Source organism: Anabrus simplex, chromosome 4 (genome assembly GCF_040414725.1).
Source record: "Anabrus simplex isolate iqAnaSimp1 chromosome 4, ASM4041472v1, whole genome shotgun sequence".
In the NCBI taxonomy this organism is placed as follows: Eukaryota; Metazoa; Arthropoda; class Insecta; order Orthoptera; family Tettigoniidae; genus Anabrus; species Anabrus simplex.
The window spans coordinates 279,375,380-279,393,760 of NC_090268.1; the positions used below are offsets into that span (position 1 = coordinate 279,375,380).

Below are 18,381 nucleotides of genomic sequence, written 5' to 3' on the forward strand. Positions count from 1 at the left end.
ACATACATTCCTCGAGTGTGGTACGGTATGGTTCATTTTCCTTTACCGGGCGAGTTGGCCGTGCGGTTGGGGGCGCGCAGCTGTGTACTTGCATCCGGGAGATGGTGGGTTCGAACCCCACTGTCGGCAGCCCTGAAGATGGTTTTCCGTGGTTTCCCATTTTCACACCAGGCAAATGCTGGGGCTGTATCTCAATTAAGGCCACGGCCGCTTCCTTCAGAGTCCTAGCCCTTTTCTATCCCATCGTCGCCATAAGACCTATCTGTGTCGGTGCGACGTAAAGCAAATAGCAAAAGAAAAAAGTTTTTTTCCTTTACACGTAAGCATAGGGAAATGAACACAACGAATGTTGTTCTGATGAACTAAATATCGATATGAAGCTGGGAGGCGTGACCAGTATTAAATAAAATAATGGATAGGAAGAGCATTGTGAGATATGACCTTGTTTCCGAACAGCGACGATATAACCTAGGACAACATGTATCTTACTCTTATTAATAATTAGTGCAAGTATTTGTTTTGTTACGAGTCCGAACAGATTTCTCCTTAGCTTACAATAGACTTTATGAATTAATTGAATGACTGCACTACGCCCTTCTCGCGTCCAGGATGGGTCACGTAAAAGAAATCCCGGCCAGTCTCTCAGAGTTTTTGATTGAATAGTTGTTTTACGTGGGATCAGAAAAGAAAGTCGATACGCCGATTAATTATTTTATGTACCATTAGACTCGATGAACTTCTCCATCCGACGTATCCATAAATCATATGAATACACAAAATTCCATCACTTCGACTCTATGGCATCTTATGCTATCATATCAAGCTATAAATAAGACATACAGTAAATCTTAACTACTATGATTTATTAATACAAATCAAATCTTGGAAGAGAAAAGTGGAATAATAAAATAAAACAAAATTCAAATTTAATTAAGTTAACATTTGGTAGGTTGGAATTATTTATTAACAATCACATTCTTCGTAGCATATTTTATATCATCATTGAAATAAGCCAATGCTGTATTGTATTTACAATATTTTCAACATAACATTGTTAATAAATACAAGTTGAACATGGGAAGCTTGGTTATATTAAGGTACCATATTCCTTGCAGCTAAGGTCCCTATCCATTGTAATATTCTTATTTGTCCATAGAATATTTTGATAAGATATTGTTTAGTGACTTCTAATGGTGAATTATCTCATAATGTTTACTATATCTCCTCACAAGATTACGGAAAAAGTGATAAGTTTCCAGTTATTCAGCAAATCTTGCTTTAAGTCAGTTGAAATTATCTATTCATTCAAATTCATATCTCAAAATAACCTTCCTATTTACATTAAAGTAATGATTAAATCTAGCATGGTATCCTTAACCCATAGTGGGTCTCAACATGACTGTGTGATCTCGCGTGGTTCAATTAAAGCATTAGGGAAAATTTATTTTTGAAGATACTGTATGGAACAAACTTATTTGCATTCTTATATACAATAGCAATGATCCTTCATGTTAATCTAATTATGCCATACTCAATTTTAGAAGAGTGCAACTTTACAGAAGAAATCCTAAGTGTAATACGTATTCGTAATTATAATGATATATTTTGATGACCACGTCTTAACATCCTATTCTATGAAGGTTAAGATACTCCAAAATTATTGTTATACATGGATTCTTGACAAAATATGCAATGTTATGCCATCTCGAACATAATTGATCCTAGTCTGCGCCAATCATCTCCTATCTTACTTTAAAAATTCCATTTCTTCTTTCATTTCATCGTGGAATACAATTCATCCAACTAATCTTTCATTTCTTTCATATAACATATCTGTATCCTCTTCATTTACTCATTTCAACTCGCATCTCTTCCTACTATATCCAACCTTTCACATAACCACTTCTTTCTGGCGCACAAATAACCCCATTCTCATGTCTTCTCATCATTGAATCTATATCTTCTTGAATTACAATAACATTCCCCCTGTCTACTGACATTTCCATATTTAGTAATACTCTTCTTCATTATAGCAACCTATCACCTGTTCATATTATTTAAATATATCATCTACATTCATATTAACCTATCACTTAGAATGTATACAATATCATATTCTTCTTGTCAGCACTTCACATCCGCTATGGCATTACTTGGATACTCTTTTCTGTATCTAAGGTTTGGTTATATTTCTGTAGAAGACTGCTTAATTTATTTATATCGATCTAGTGAAAAATCACTCGCGAGAATCTAACACGATAAAGTGTGATTTGAAGATTATACGGCCCAATATCAACACTTCATCTACCAATTATCTACTTAAAATAATACCTACCTAACTTCATGTTCTTATTTGTGAAACTTATCACTTTTCCGTTGCTTTTTTGGGATAATTCATGCATCATTCATTCTCCGCTGTGTAGGGTGATCTCCATGCAGCGTGGCTGGCTTTGCAGTCGTCATCTGCAATGTCGGTCAATCACCGTTCAGCTCAGGTTATCCTAGATAGCCTGTCACCCATCTTGTTAAAGAACCATCATCTTGTCTCGTTCAATTATAGAAATACAGAACATACATGAAATCAGCTGATACTTGTGGATGCTAACAAAGCCTTTTGATGTAACAATTATTTATCTCGTTTTAGAATTTCTTTGACTGATCTGTAACTTTTATCAGACTCCCAATATGTCTGCAATATTATCAAAATATTATGATTTATGCTAGCAATGGTCTTGCGTTCTTTCGACATTGATTCTCTAGTTGATTCGATTCCCTTGGCGTCTTCAATTTGACTGATTTTCAACTCTTGGTAAATGTTTCAAGTGAAATTAACGCGTTTTTTGTGTTCAAATATTACCTTGTTGCGCGTTGTTTCGACGAATAATCGTAGTTGATATCTTCTTTGACCAAACTCTCTTCTTTCTTGATGCTTTTATCTGATTCAATTCGCTGCTTACTTGAGATACATCTACTCGCTGGAAAAGTCAGTCATTTAGTTACTTTCTACAGTGTTGGGTCCATTATTTAACAATCCGGCTCCTGTTTTATTGTCATTGTTTTCACTGCCATTATAATTATATCTACTTCGATATTGCGTCAATCTTAGCTTCTATGATCTTCTCTGAAGTTAATCATTCTGTTTAATCTCGATGTGGGAAATCGCGCTTACTCCGAATCGAATGGATTTTCACTTCGGGAATAGTGTAATAGCACAGTACGAATGAATGAATAAATGAATGGATGGCTGAGCTGCATGCCTGGATTGTATTCATGCATGCGTGAATGAATGAATGAATGAATAAACACTTCTCTCTACCAGTAACGGATAGTCACCAACTGGGGAGGGAGCATTTGTAATTAAATGTGTGATTAGACGATTGAATTAATTGGATGCTCTCAGCCTACATTTACGGAGCCCCAGCAGATAAGGTGAAAACACTCCAGTATGGATGGATGAGTGAGTGGATGAGTGAATAAATGACTGAGCTGAATTTAAAAGTCTCTCCCCCAGTCACGGATAAGAACCTTAAATTTAATGCCATCATGCTGAGAAATGATCCTAGGAGAGCCAAAGGTCACTGCATTTCAACTCAAAATATGAAAAACAGGTTACACGAAGCACATACTCTGGACATCACTGGGCACAGTACAGATGGGTCTCTTCAAACATGGTGGTGGTGGTGGTGGTGGTGGTGGTGAGCATGAAGTCCTTCTCACCAACCAGTGTCTCATAAGTCTTATTCCTGACGATCGTCGGCAACATGATTGGAAGTAGTCTGGTCAGGTTTCACGTCTCAGACACACTGTCCAGGATGTGCAGAAAGTTGGTGGCTCCCTCAGATTTTGGGGTGTCATTATGTGGGCATACCGTACGCCACTCCTAGTCATACAGGACAATGCGATGGATGGACGATACGGGGACGACATTCTCAGCATCGCCAGCATATTAGAATAGACGATAATGCGCGCGTCCATCTTGTGGTTTTCGTTAATGACTTCCTTCGTGATCGTGATATCGCTGCACTAGAGTGGCCGTCGTGTTTCCTCCACATGGGCCCTATCCATCATGCCAGGGATACATTAAAGTGGGCTGTTTATGGACGTCCCAACCCACCAGCTACGCTGAGAAATCTTTGCCAAATGACCATTGAGGACTGAAACAGTTTGAAACAACATTACCTTGACGAACTACTGCGAGAGATGAGCTCAGACATCCATCAATTCAAGTGGAGGTGTTATTCGATATTAAAGGCACTGGTGCGTGGTGTATTCAGTAACTCAAATTGAGAAGGCAAAGCTGTATTGTTTAAGAGCCTCTCATGTGTTGTTTTGTTAGGCAATAAATAACGCTGCCCGCATCTGTGGTGTAGTGGTCAGTGTGATTAGCTGCCACCTCCGGAGGCCAGGGTTTGATTCCCGGCTCTGCCACGAAATTTGAAAAGTGGTACAAGGACTGGAACGGGGTCCACTCAACCTCGGGACGTCAACTCAGTAGAGGTGGGTTCGATTCCCACCTCAGCCATCCTGGAAGTGGTTTTCTGTGGTTTCCCACTTCTCCTCCAGGCAAATGCCGGGATGGTGTCTAACTGAAGGCCACGGCCCTTCCTTCCCTCTTCCTTACCTGTACCTTCCAAACTTCCCAACCCCCCACAAGGCCCCTGTTCATCATAGCAGGTGAGGCCACCGTGGGAGGTACTGGTCATCCTCCCCAGTTGTATCCCCGACCCAGAGTCTGAAGCTCCAGGACACTGCCCTTAAGGCGGTAGAGGTGGGATCCCTCGCTGAGTCCGAGGGATGAACTGACCCTGGAGGGTAAGCAGATTAAGAAAGAAAGAAAGAAAGAGAGAAAGAAAGAAAGAAAGAATAACGCTGATATGGTACCTGTAAAAGTATGTCCTTTCGTTTATTTTCAATCAATCAATCAATCAATACTGATCTGCATTTAGGGCAGTCGCCCAGGTGGAAGATTCCCTATCTGTTGCTTTCCTAGCCTTTTCCGAAATGATTTCAAAGAAATTGGAAATTTATTGAACATCTCCCTTGGTAAGTTATTCCAATCCCTAACTCCCCTTCCTATAAATGAATATTTGCCCCAGTTTGTCCTCTTGAATTCCAACTTTATCTTCATATTGTGATCTTTCCTACTTTTATAGACGCCATTCAAACCTATTCGTCTACTAATGTCATTCCACGCCATCTCTCCGCTGACAGCTCGGAACATACCACTTAGTCGAGCAGCTCTTCTTCTTTCTCTCAGTTCTTCCCAACCCAAACATTGCAACATTTTTGTAACGCTACTCTTTTGTCGGAAATCGCCCAGAACAAATCGAGCTGCTTTTCTTTGGATTTTTTCCAGTTCTTGAATCAGGTAATCCTGGTGAGGGTCCCATACACTGGAACCATACTCTAGTTGGGGTCTTACCAGAGACTTATATGCCCTCTCCTTTACATCCTTACTACAACCCCTAAACACCCTCATAACCATGTGCAGAGATCGGTACCCTTTATTTACAATCCCATTTATGTGATTACCCCAGTGAAGATCTTTCCTTATATTAACACCTAGATACTTACAATGATCCCCAAAAGGAACTTTCACCCCATCAACGCAGTAATTAAAACTGAGAGGACTTTTCCTATTTGTGAAACTCACAACCTGACTTTTAGCCCCGTTTATCAACATACCATTGCCTGCTGTCCATCTCACAATATTTTCGAGGTCACGTTCCAGTTGCTCACAATCCTGTAACTTATTTATCACTCTATAGAGAATAACATCATCCGCAAAAAGCCTTACCTCCGATTCCACTCCTTTACTCATATCATTTATATATATAAGAAAACATAAAGGTCCGATAACACTGCACTGAGGAACTCCCCTCTCAACTATTACAGGGTCAGACAAAGCTTCACCTACTCTAACTCTCTGAGATCTATAGTCCAATTGCACTCATTTTTGCCAGTAGTCTCCCATGATCCACCCTATCAAATGCTTTAGACATGTCAATCGCGATACAGTCCGTTTGACCTCCAGAATCCAAGATATCTGCTATATCTTGCTGGAATCCTACAAGTTGAGCTTCAGTGGAATAACCTTTCCTAAAACCGAATTGCCTTCTATCGAACCAGTTATTCATTTCACAAACATGTCTAATATAATCAGGAAGAATGCCTTCCCAAAGCTTACATACAATGCATGTCAAACTTACTGGCCTGTAATTTTTAGCTTTATGTCTATCACCCTTTCCTTTATACACAGGGGCTACTATAGCAACTCTCCATTCATCTGGTATAGCTCCTTCGGCCAAACAAAATCAAATAAGTACTTCAGATATGGTACTATATCCCAACCCATTGTCTTTAGTATATCCCCAGAAATCTGATCAATTCCAGCCGCTTTTCTAGTTTTCAACTTTTGTATCTTATTGTAAATGTCATTGTTATCATATGTAAATTTTATTACTTCTTTGGCCTTAGTCTCTTCCTCTATCTGGACATTATCCTTGTAACCAACAATCTTTACATACTGCTGACTGAATACTTCTGCCTTTTGAAAATCCTCACATACACACTCCCCTTGTTCATTAATTATTCCTGGTATGTCCTTCTTGGAACCTGTTTCTGCCTTAAAATACCTATACATACCCTTCCATTTTTCACTAAAATTTGTATGACTGCCAATTATGCTTGCCATCATGTTATCCTTTGCTGCCTTCTTTGCTAGATTCAATTTTCTAGTAAGTTCCTTCAATTTCTCCTTACTTCCACAGCCATTTCTAACTCTATTTCTTTCCAGTCTGCACCTCCTTCTTAGTCTCTTTATTTCTCTATTATAATAAGGTGGGTCTTTACCATTCCTTACCACCCTTAAAGGTACAAACCTGTTTTCGCATTCCTCAACAATTTCTTTAAACGCATCCCAGAGTCTGTTTACATTTTTATTTACCGTTTTCCACCGATCATAGTTACTTTTTAGAAACTGCCTCATACCTGCTTTATCAGCCATATGGTACTGCCTAACAGTCCTACTTTTAAGACCTTCCTTTCTATCACATTTATTTTTAACTACCACAAAAACAGCTTCATGATCACTAATACCATCTATTACTTCAGTTTCCCTATAGAGCTCATCTGGTTTTATCAGCACCACATCCAAAATATTTTTCCCTCTGGTTGGTTCCATCACTTTCTGAATCAGCTGTCCTTCCCATATTAACTTATTTGCCATTTGTTGGTCATGCTTCCTGTCGTTCGCATTTCCTTCCCAATTGACATCTGGCAAATTCAGATCTCCCGCTACAATCACATTTCTTTCCATGTCATTTCCCACATAGCTGACTATCCTATCAAATAATTCCGAATCCGCATCAGTGCTACCCTTTCCCGATCTGTACACTCCAAATATATCAAGTTGCCTATTATCTTTAGAAATGAGCCTTACACCTAGAATTTCATGTGTCTCATCTTTAACTTTTTCGTAGCTTACAAATTCTTCTTTCACTAGAATGAAAACTCCCCCTCCCACCTTTCCTATCCTATCTCTGCGATACACACTCCAGTGCCGTGAGAAAATTTCTGCATCCATTATATCATTTCTCAGCCATGATTCAACTCCTATTACAATATCTGGTAAATATATATCTATTAAATTACTTAATTCTATTCCTTTCTTTACAATACTTCTACAGTTCAACACTAACAATTTTATGCCATCCCTACTTGATTTCCAGTTCCCTGTTCCCTTATCACCGCTCCCTAGGCCATCCCGTTTCCCTGAATGTACCTCCCTATTACCCTTCCAAACAAATTTCCTAACTTATACGTACCACTGCAGTTTAAATGAAGGCCATCCGAGCGCAGATCCCTATCTCCTACCCACCCATTATGATCTAGAAATTTCACTCCCAGTTTCCCACATACCCAATCCATAGTCTCATTTAAATCCGCAATCACCCTCCAGTCAGTATCCCTCCTACACAGTATTCCACTAATAACAATCTCCGCTTTCTTAAACTTCACCCGTGCTGCATTTACCAGATCCCACACATCTCCAACTATGTTGGTACTTATATCAGCTTGCCTTACGTTGTTGGTACCAACGTGAAACACTACCACCTTCTCCTTCCCCTCCTCCCTCTCTTCTACTTTCCTCAACATCTGCCTCAACCTAATTCCTGGATAACATTCTACCCTGGTTCCCTTTCCTCCACACACTTTCCCCACGTGTCTAACGATGGAATCCCCCATGACCAGAGCCTCAACCCTACCCACCTCATTTGATCCCCTCCCCTCCTGGTCAGCCCTATCTTTCCTGACAGCTGCAGAAGCTACTTCCTCCTCCCTTTTCTCCTTCCCATTTTTGCTAAAGGTCAGGAACTCTTAAGCCCGAGGTGATGCATAATATTTTTTGTGTGTTTAGTTTCGTCCGAGAGCTCAGTTCTTTCTTACAGAAACTGCAAGCGCGAGCTTCTTGCGTTAAATTCGCTGCTCAGTATTTCTTTTTTACAATTAGCTTTCGCACTGACACTGGGATAGGAAAGGACTAGAAGTGGGAAGGAAGCGGCCGTGACCTTAATTAATGTACAGCCCCATTATTTGCTTGTTGTGAAAATGGGAAACCGCCGAAAACCATCTTCAGGGCTGCCGACAGTGGGGTTCGAACCCACTATCTCTTGGATGCAAGCTCAGAGCTGTGCGCTCCTAGCCGTTCTTCCAACTTGCTCGGTCCTTCAATAAATGATCCGCGTGTAATACGAACAACAAAAATTTAATGGCGTATGGCTTTTGGTGCCGGGAGTGTCCGAGGACAAGTTCGGCTCGCCAGATGCAGGTCTTTTGATTGGACTCCCGTAGGCGACCTGCGCGTCGGGATGAGGATGAAATGATGATGAAGACGACACATACACCCCACCCCCGTGCCAGCGAAATTAACCAATTAAGGTTAAAATTCCCGACCCTGCTGGGAATCGAACCCGGGATCCCTGTGACCAAATGCCAGCACGCTATCCATTTAGCCATGGAGCCGGACTACGAACAACAAAGGTGAATAATTTCAGCCTTGTGCAATGCCTGTTACTACTTTGAACCATGGACTCATTCCACCATAAATTCTCAATGTGAGCCAATTTAATATCATCAGATTATTTTAGGCCTCGCGCGATCACACACCTGCAACTTACTGAAAGTGACACATTCTTCTCAGCTGTGGGCTTATCATCCTGACCACGTTTCAGGTGGTTACTGATAGATTTGCTAACCGTGACACATCAACACCTATATAAGCAAAAATCAGAGGGATATTTTACAGACAAACCATGTTAGTTCCATCTCTGAAAGCACTGCTTGGTAAGTATAATAGTAAATTATCATATCGTACATTTAGTTATAGGCCGTTCCGTTTGAATCCATGATTTAGTTACTCACCCAAGTTCTTTCTTTCTTTCTTTCTTTCTTTCTTTCTTTCTTTCTTTCTTTCTTTCTTTCTTTTTTCTTAATCCGTTTACCCTCCAGGGTTGGTTGTTCCCTCTGACTCAGCGAGGAATCTCACATCTACCACCTCAAGTGCAGTGTCCTGGAGCGTGAGACATTGGGTCATGGGATACAACTGGAGAGGAGGACCAGTACCTCGCCCAGGCGACTTCACCTGCTATGCTGAACATGGGCCTTATGTAGGGGTGGGAAGTTTGGAAGGGATAGGCAAGACAGTGGGAAGGAAGCGGCCGTGGCCTTAAGTTAGGTACAGTCCCGGCATTTTCCTGGAGGAGAAGTAGGAAACCACGGAAAGCCACTTCGAGGATGGCTGGGGTGGAAATCGAACCCTCCTCTACTAAGCTGACTTCCTGAGGCTGAATGGACCGCGTTCGAGCCCTCGTACAACTTTTCTAAATTTCGTGGTAGAGCCGGGAATCCAACCCGGGCCTCCGGGAGTGGCAGCTAATCACGCTAACCACTACACCACAGAGGCGGATTCACTAAAGTTCACGAAGATAAAATTAGTGCGGTATATACAGTAAATTGTGGGATGAGTGCGGCTCCTCGACTGAATTATCAGCGTCAAGGCATTCCCTGCAGAGGGTTCACACATTCAACAAACCACAGTAAAAATCAACACAGAGACTCAACACTGAATACATGCCCCCTCACCCCCCACCCCCTCCACTTTGGGTTGGCATTAGGAAGAGCATCCGGCCATAAAAGAGGGCCAAGCCCACATGAGCTACACAGTTCACATCAGTAGCCCCACCCCCATCCTCAGGGCGTAGGAAAGGAGGCGTCTGCTGTAAATTATGGCAAGAGTCATAAAAACGGATATAAATTTATTCCCCTTGTGAGTGGGTGCGTAGGATACATCAACGGTATCCTCTACCACTCACAACAGGCGATAAAATTGATTAACTCCTTGGAGCTCACCATTGCGAGAGTGGCTTGGTGATCACGGGCCCGTAGAGTGGTCTCGCATTGCTCCCATGTGCTTGTGGCAATCTCCTCGCATTCATCCTTCTTATCAGACCTCGCCTGGTCAAAACTTTTTTTCTTTTCTTTTCCGACCACGACTCTATTAGGTTTGCTGCGACTAAGGAACATTCAACATATTAGTGTCGTGCATTGTTCGAACTTGAGACGGGTAACCAAGACAGAACATCATGTGCCTTGCTCCATATGCAACCAGTATCACGCATGAGTGGAGCGTGTAAGCTAAAATGCCCGAGTTTGCTCCAATTCGTTCGACAGGGCATGTTCGAAGCGAAGCTTGCTGACTAGGGAGGATGCCCTTGCTTGCTTTACTAACGTTGCAAGCAATGTAGTTTTTTCCAGATAGAGGGAATCCCTTGTTTACATAGAGCAAAGCCCGGGAATTCGGAGGTGTAAAAGGGCGAAGGAATGGTTGAGTTACCCGTTAGTTTGAAGCTGAAGTTCACTGTGCCACTTGAATCGACGGACAGCGTTATGGCTAAAATTCAAAGCAGTGAATATAAACTAATCAAGAGAGATGAGCTCAGTTCTGATGTTTGAAAGAAGTTCCTGCTTGTGGTCACTGCAGATAGTCAGCAGACAGGGTATGTTTCCTGTGAAATGTGCATTTCTCCGATAGGAGCATTATTTACTACACTATTTTCCAGTATTGCTTACCTATATACACAAGGCCACCCGAGTTCAGTATATTGTAGAATCACAGTCTAAAAATACGTGTTGAACTATTGACAGTTACATGCCTAGTCATAAGTCCACTATTGAGGCAAAAGCGAATATTCCCATAGATAAAGGCGCGGGAGACAAACAGCAGAATACAGCTAAACAAGAACGAGGGGAAGCGAGCACTTCTACCTGTGCCTGAGACAGCGCGTAAAGGAGCGAGTATGAAGGGGCAAGTTCGAACGAACATAGCTCGCCTCGCCTGTGAGAAGCGAGGCTCGGTCATAGCCATACTCGCCAAATATGAACCGAGCACAGAGCGTGTTTTACACGACACTACAACATATACGGGGAATACACCACGAAAAGGGCTCTGGACAGCTGGCGTGGTGGATTGTCAGTTGGAGGAAGGATGTTACAGAATTTGCTGATGATGTATTCTATTTGTTTGCTCCCCACCACCACTCCACTCCTTCTGTTTCAATGTTTATATAAAACAGGCACTAAAGGAAATCAAAGATAATATGGAAAGGGAATCACAATCCAAGGAGAGGAAATCAAGGCCCTGAAATCTCTCGATGATATTGTTATTTTATCTGAGATTGCAGAAGACATAGAGAAATTGCTGAATGGTATAGTCAGAGTATTGGATAAGAAGTACAAGATGGAAATAAATAAGTCCAAAACAAAGATAATGGAGTGCAGTCGAACGAAGTTAGGTGATGCAGGTAATATTTGATTAGGGAATGAAGTCTTAAAGGAAGTAGATGAATATTGTTACTTGGGTAGTAAAATAAATAACGATGACAGAAGTAAGGAGGAAATAAAATACAGACTAGCACAAGCAAGGAAGGCCTTTTTTTAAGAAAAGAAATTCGCTTACACTGAACATTGATATAGGAATTCAAAAGATGTTTTTACGACTTTCATCTGGAGCGTGGCAGAGGTACTGAATCGAATACGTGAGAGGAGATTGATTTGGCTAAATTTGACGAGAAGAAGAGACATAATGATAGAACATATCTTAAGACACTCGGGACTTGTTCAGTTGGTTTTTGAGGGAAGTGTAGGTGGTAAGAACGGTAGGGATAGACATGCAGATTAGAGCAGGTGTAAGATGTAACAGTTATGAAGAAATGAAAAGGTTAGCACATGATATGGTGGCATGGAGAAGTGCATCAAACCAGTCTGCGGACTAATGACTCAAACACAACTAATCTCTTGGCAACCGGTGGAGATGAACTTGCTGTATTGTTGCAGCGGGTAGAAAATGAAAGTCTTCAGCTTGGATTGAAAGTGAATCGCAGCAACACCAAGGTGATGGTTGTCGATAGAGGAAAGAGGCGGTCGTGAAGTAGGTCTAGATGTTGTTAATGAATTTGTTTACCTTGTCTGAACAACACTGGCAGCTGCAAGAAAGAGATCAGAAGAAGAATTCCTCTCGGAGAAGTTATCATGGACAAGCTTCGAACGATCTGGCGTGACCGATAAACCAGTAAAAACACAAAGGAATGTCTAGTTTATGTTTTAGTATTTTCAGCATCCTTTTATGGCTATGATTCACGGACAGTGAAGGCCAACGTCAAAAAAGAATGTCGACACATTTGAAATGTGGTGCTGGCGTAGGATTCTACGAACACCTTGGACGAAGAAAAGATCTAACTCCTCGATAATCGAAGAGCTGGTATCTCGAATCGACTGTCAACTCTTGTTAGACAGAGAACTCTGAAGTTCTTTGGACATGCATTAAGGAGAGAAAATAGCCTTGAAAATCTAGTTGTCCACGGAAAACATAAATGGAATCAGGCTGCGTGGAAGAGTTCCCAGAAGATGGATAGACTCCAGAAACTCACGCACCTCTCCGAGTGACAATCCGGAAAGCAGAAGACTGCAGATAATGGCGATTGCTAGAGGACTCCGTCGAATAGCGCAGTAAGCATGAGATCACGACATTCAGACATGAGTTATGCGACTGAGAATAGAAGAAAAGATGACTAGGGAGTCCATTTTCACGTCTTCATGCCCTTTCCCTTTCTTCGAAAGATTGGAATTTCGATTTTTTACCCTTTGCTTAACCTAAATAATAATCAGTGATGGGAAGAGTACAAAAAAAAAGTAATTGGGCTCAATTACAGTTACTTGAGAAATATTTTACTCAATTACAATTACAAATGACTTTTTCAACAAGTACTCAATAAAATCACTATTTTCCCTCGCATGGGGCTGGAATAGTACAACAATTTGGAGGGAACAGATACTACTTCATTTTGTGAGACTAAACATGTTACCTACCTTGGAACTTTCGAAATGACCGGGCTGAGTGGGTCAGACGGTTGAGGCGCTGGCCTTCTGACCCCAACTTGACAGGCTCGATCCTGGCTCAGTCCGGTGGTATTTGAAGGTGCTCAAATACGTCAGCCTCTTGTCGGTAGATTTACTGGCACGCAAAAGAACTCCCGTGGGACTAAATTCTGTCACCTCGGACGTAAAGCAAATAACATTATTATTATTATTATTATTATTATTATTATTATTATTATTATTATTATTATTATTATTATTATTTTATTTCGCGCTTCAAGAATCCAATTACCTCCGCCAGATTTGAACCTACGATCTAGGGATCCTGAGGTGACACTGTACCACTGATCCATGGAGTGAAGTAATAATAAAGTGAAGGAGTGGAGGAAAACTAAGCGCCAAAATCCCAGATAACTTTATTAAGAGTTCCCTTCCGGGCTAACTACTGTACAGTACCATGGATGGCGAATGGAAAGCACTGATATCGCTGTACACTGTATTCCTAATTTATTCTTTCTTTCTTTCATTCGTTCTTTCTTTCCTAATCTGTTTACCCTCCAGGGTTGGTTTTTCATTCGGACGCCAAGAGGGATCCCACCTCTACCGCCTCTACCCTGCAGCGTGAGAATTTGGGTCAGTGATACAACTGGGGAGGAGGATCAATACCTCGTCCAGGTGGCCTCACCTGCTATGCTGAACAGGGGCTTTGTTGGGGGGATGGGAAGACTGGAAGGGATATAAGGAGGAGGGAATGAAGCTGCCCTGCCTTAAGTTAGGTACCATCCCGCATTTTGTCTGGGGGAGAAGTGGAAAATCACGGAAAACCACTTCGAGAATGGCTGAGGTGCGAATCGAACACCCTCTACTCAGTTGACCTGCAGAGGCAGAGTGGACCCTATTCCCGTCGTCGTAACATATTTCGAATTTCGTGGCAGAGCTGGGAATCGAACCCGGGCCTCCGGAGGTGGCAGCTAATCACATTAACAACTACACCACAGAAGCGGAACATTTACTGTTTGTTATTTAATCCAATTACCCTCCAGGGTTGTTTCTCCTCCCGGACTCAGCGAAGGATCCCATTTCTATCCCCTCAAGGGCAGTGTTCTGGAGCGTGAGACATTTTGTCTGGGATACATCTAGTAAGGAGGACCAGTACCTCGCGCAGGTGGTCTCATCTGCTATGCTGAACAGGTACCTTGTCAGGGGGATGAGAAGATCGGAAGGAGTAGACAATGAAGAGGAAAGGACGCGGCCGTGGCCTTAAGTTAGGTACCATCCCGGCATTTGCCTGGGGGAGAAGTGGGAAACCATGAAAACCACTTCGAGGATGGCTGAGGTGGAAATCGAACCCTCCTCTACTCAGCTGACCTCTCGAAGCTGAGTGGACCCCATTCCAGTTCTCGTACCACGTTTAAAGTATCATGGTAGAGCCGGGAATCGAACCCGGGCTTCCGAGGGTGGCAGCTAGTCATACTAACTACTACACCCCAGAGGCGACATTCCTTATTTAACACTTTTAAAATCATGCCTTTTCATATTTAAGGTGTCCCAAAAGCATTACTGAAAGAATGATGTAAATAAGTTAATTTGGGTAGGACTTGCATAAAAAAGAAAACGAGTGTCCGCCACTGTGGTGTAGTGGTTGGTGTGATTAGCTGCTACCCCGAGAGTTCCGGGTTCGACTCTCGGCTGTGCCACGAAATTTGAAAAGTGGTACGCGGGCTGGAACTGGGTCCACTTAGCCTCGGGAGGTCAACTGAGTAGAGGTGGGTTCGATTCCCACCTTAACCATCCTGGAAGTGGTTTTCCTTGGTTTCCCACTTCTCCTCCAGGCAAATGTCGGGATGGTACCTAACTTAAAGCCACGGCCGCTTCCTTCGCTCTTCTTTGTCTATCGCTTCCATTCTTCCCATCCTCCCGCAAGGCCCCTGTTCAACATAGCAGGTGAGGCCGCCTGAGCGAGGTACTGGTCATCCTCCCCAGTTTAATCCCCCGACCCAGAGTCTGACTGCCTTTGAGGCGGTAGAGTTGGGATCCCTCGCTGAGTCCGAGGAAAAAACCGACCCTGGAGGATAAACAGATAAGGAAGAAGAAGAAGAAGAAGAAGAAGAAGAAGAAGAAAACGAGTAAAGAGAAGGCGAATTTAGGCTGTTTTTCCGGAACTGCATTTAGGTTGGAAGTGATTTTCTAAATTTGTTTTTATTTTTTTATTTTTTAAGTTTGATGGAGCTATCCAAGACACAATTTGAAACCATTTCCGGGCCCTTTAGCCCTTCAACTTTCAGCACAATTGAGGAAATTGATTAATTTTACATTTTTCGTAGTATGGGGACCCCTATGTTACCTGCTAAGAAATGTTTAAAACGTTTTAACTTTTAATGTTTGTCCTCTCTTGTGCAGCAAATATAATCTGTATCCCCTTTTTCAGCAGGTCTGTTGCTGGTATGCAGTGTTCTCCATATAGAAGCTTATTTGGTGTATCCGGGTCGAGGTCTCTTCACAAGTGGGAACTCTCCTCTTCCTTCCGTAACACAAGGATCATCACAGAATGCAGAATTTCCCTGGCATCTTGTCCGCTATATTTTTCTCCGTCAAGCATCCCGATGTGCCCGATATCCTTCCAGTTTAGGGACAGCAATTAGCATTGACGAGCAGTTTCAGCGGACGATTGGAAAGAAATGATGAATGTGACCTTTGTCAACTGAAATGAGAAGGAACTGGAGAGGCATTATGGACATCCGCGCACTGGACGACAGCTGCCGCCTGGCCTCAGCGTTGGTCGCTGACATCAATGACTTTCAAGCGACCAGCAGCGCGGCTCTTTGAACAGACTTTGTCAATTCAGTGAGTGGCGAGTACATAATGACCATAGATATCGACAGTGTGCAATTTATAGAAGAAATCAAAAAAGACCTGCAATATGGGACATGTCCTTGGAAGCATATAGTGATTGAAATGTAAAGAAAAAATGACAGGAAATGGTTGAATTATTTAGAAGACTATAATATTGCAGATAGTAAAGAAAAACAATGTTTATGTAAGTACTGCTTATTTTATTAATTGCTTATGTCATTTCTCACATATATTCATTTTGCTATGGGACACTGTCCTCACCTAGAACTAAATCCGGGCCGATGACCTTCGATGTTAGGCCTCTTTAAACAAAACGCATCATCATCATCATCAGAACGTAATTCGCTAAGTAATCTCTAACCGCAAATGCATTTCTATTCCGTCTTGCTCCACAATTCTGAAGTCCAGATAATCATTTCATGTATTTGAATCTTCATCAGACTGCTCAAACATACCACGATCATGTACTAATTGTGTACAATGAAACATGCTTTCAGTATAGCCTATTAGAAAGCGAATGCTAATGTCACCTACGCGATAACGGAATGAAATAAAGCGTTCATGTTTTTGCGCAATCACAGTGAACTTTGTGCAATTTAATTGTGTAAACCCACGAACGATGAAATGGCTGTTGTAACCTGACAATTTATGGAAAAAGCATGGAATAAATTTAGGTACACGATATGAAAGATTGCACGAATCATGTGCAGGTCCGCGATATTTCCCAGTAAGGTGGCAATGATCTGGGAGAAATAATTGACTGTTTACCGATGTGACATTGATCGGTTTCTTCATGCAAAATCATCTCATCCAATGTCATTTGAATGGGCTTTTAACAGCCATGCCGTGCAGTTTTCTCCGCAATACATCTTAAAAAAGGATAGAGATGTATCGTAGGAACAAACGACTTTGTAAGCTATCGAAAACGGAGTATGCTTTCGCACGTAATCCGTGTAGGGTTCGCTGAAGTCTGGTTGGCAACGATGAAAAGGTACAGTAAAACATTCAAAATCTGCATAAACAGTAAAGGGAACAGATTCCTGACGATAATACTTCTTAAACTTCATTTCTGCATTTTCTCTGGTTGGCAGAACAAGTTTTATGGCTGGATATGTCATGGAGACAAAGATGCTTAGGTGGACAGCTGGCATCACTAGACTGGATCATATTTCAAATGACAATATTAGGAAACGCTTTGGCGTTGCACCAATCCAGAAGAAAATGCAGGAAAATCGTCTGCGCTGGTTTGGACATGTATTGCCTGCAGAAGACAATACACTGGCAAAGTCAGCGTATACATTGGAAGTCGCTGGAAAGAGGCCCAAGGGACGACCAAGACAGCGATGGATCGATACAGTGCACAACGACCTGAAAGCTGTAAGACTACATCCTGACGTGGCCCGTGACCGAATTAAATGGAGACAACGAATCCATACAGCGTACCCTGCCACCAGGCGGGACAAACGCTAAAGAAGAAGAAGAAGAAGAAGAAGAAGATATGTTGCACAATCGTTTACATGTGTGGCTAACAAGCTTTCTGTTGTAAAGTACTGCAAACATCTGTCGCATATATACTTTTGCTATCGTGCGATGCAAGTTGAGAACATAACAAGCGCGAAAGATTAGTTATAAGGCAGTAGTGGCTTGTGTTTTCATTGCAAACATATAAAAGATGAAGATGGTGTTGTTTTTGAGAAGAAGCGGTGTAAGGTGGTCCTACGATACGGTCTCCGTCGACACCGTAAACAGGAAAAGAAAAATTCGGGTTGTTTTCCTCAAACGTAGAAATGTTTGTTAAATCCATAGGAAAAGGAACACCTTCACAATTTAATGACTGTTGCAAATGAACAAACATATCCTTATGTTGAAATATTGTTGACGGTCTATCTGTTGTTGCTGGTTTCAAATCCATTGCGATACACCATAAAAGCAATAGTCATCGTTATTCTCAATATTGATCACTGCTTATTTACAGTCGCTTGAGGAAGTTTAATGTATCGCCTACCTGAAATCAAGGGGTCGAATTTACACGCATTAATTTGAAGATGCGAAATACTTTCGAGTGCTTTATTGCTCCCTCCCTCTTCAAACTTT

At 41.9% G+C, this 18,381-nt stretch overlaps 1 long non-coding RNA gene across 1 annotated transcript; it reads left to right on the forward strand.

Moving 5' to 3' along the window:
- The first annotated feature begins 9,295 nt into the window (after positions 1-9,295).
- On the forward strand, positions 9,296-16,475 carry LOC136871876 (uncharacterized). The gene is made up of 2 exons (XR_010859841.2): positions 9,296-9,345; positions 15,863-16,475. It is a non-coding gene; the product is annotated as an uncharacterized lncRNA (long non-coding RNA).
- The last annotated feature ends 1,906 nt before the right edge of the window (positions 16,476-18,381 follow it).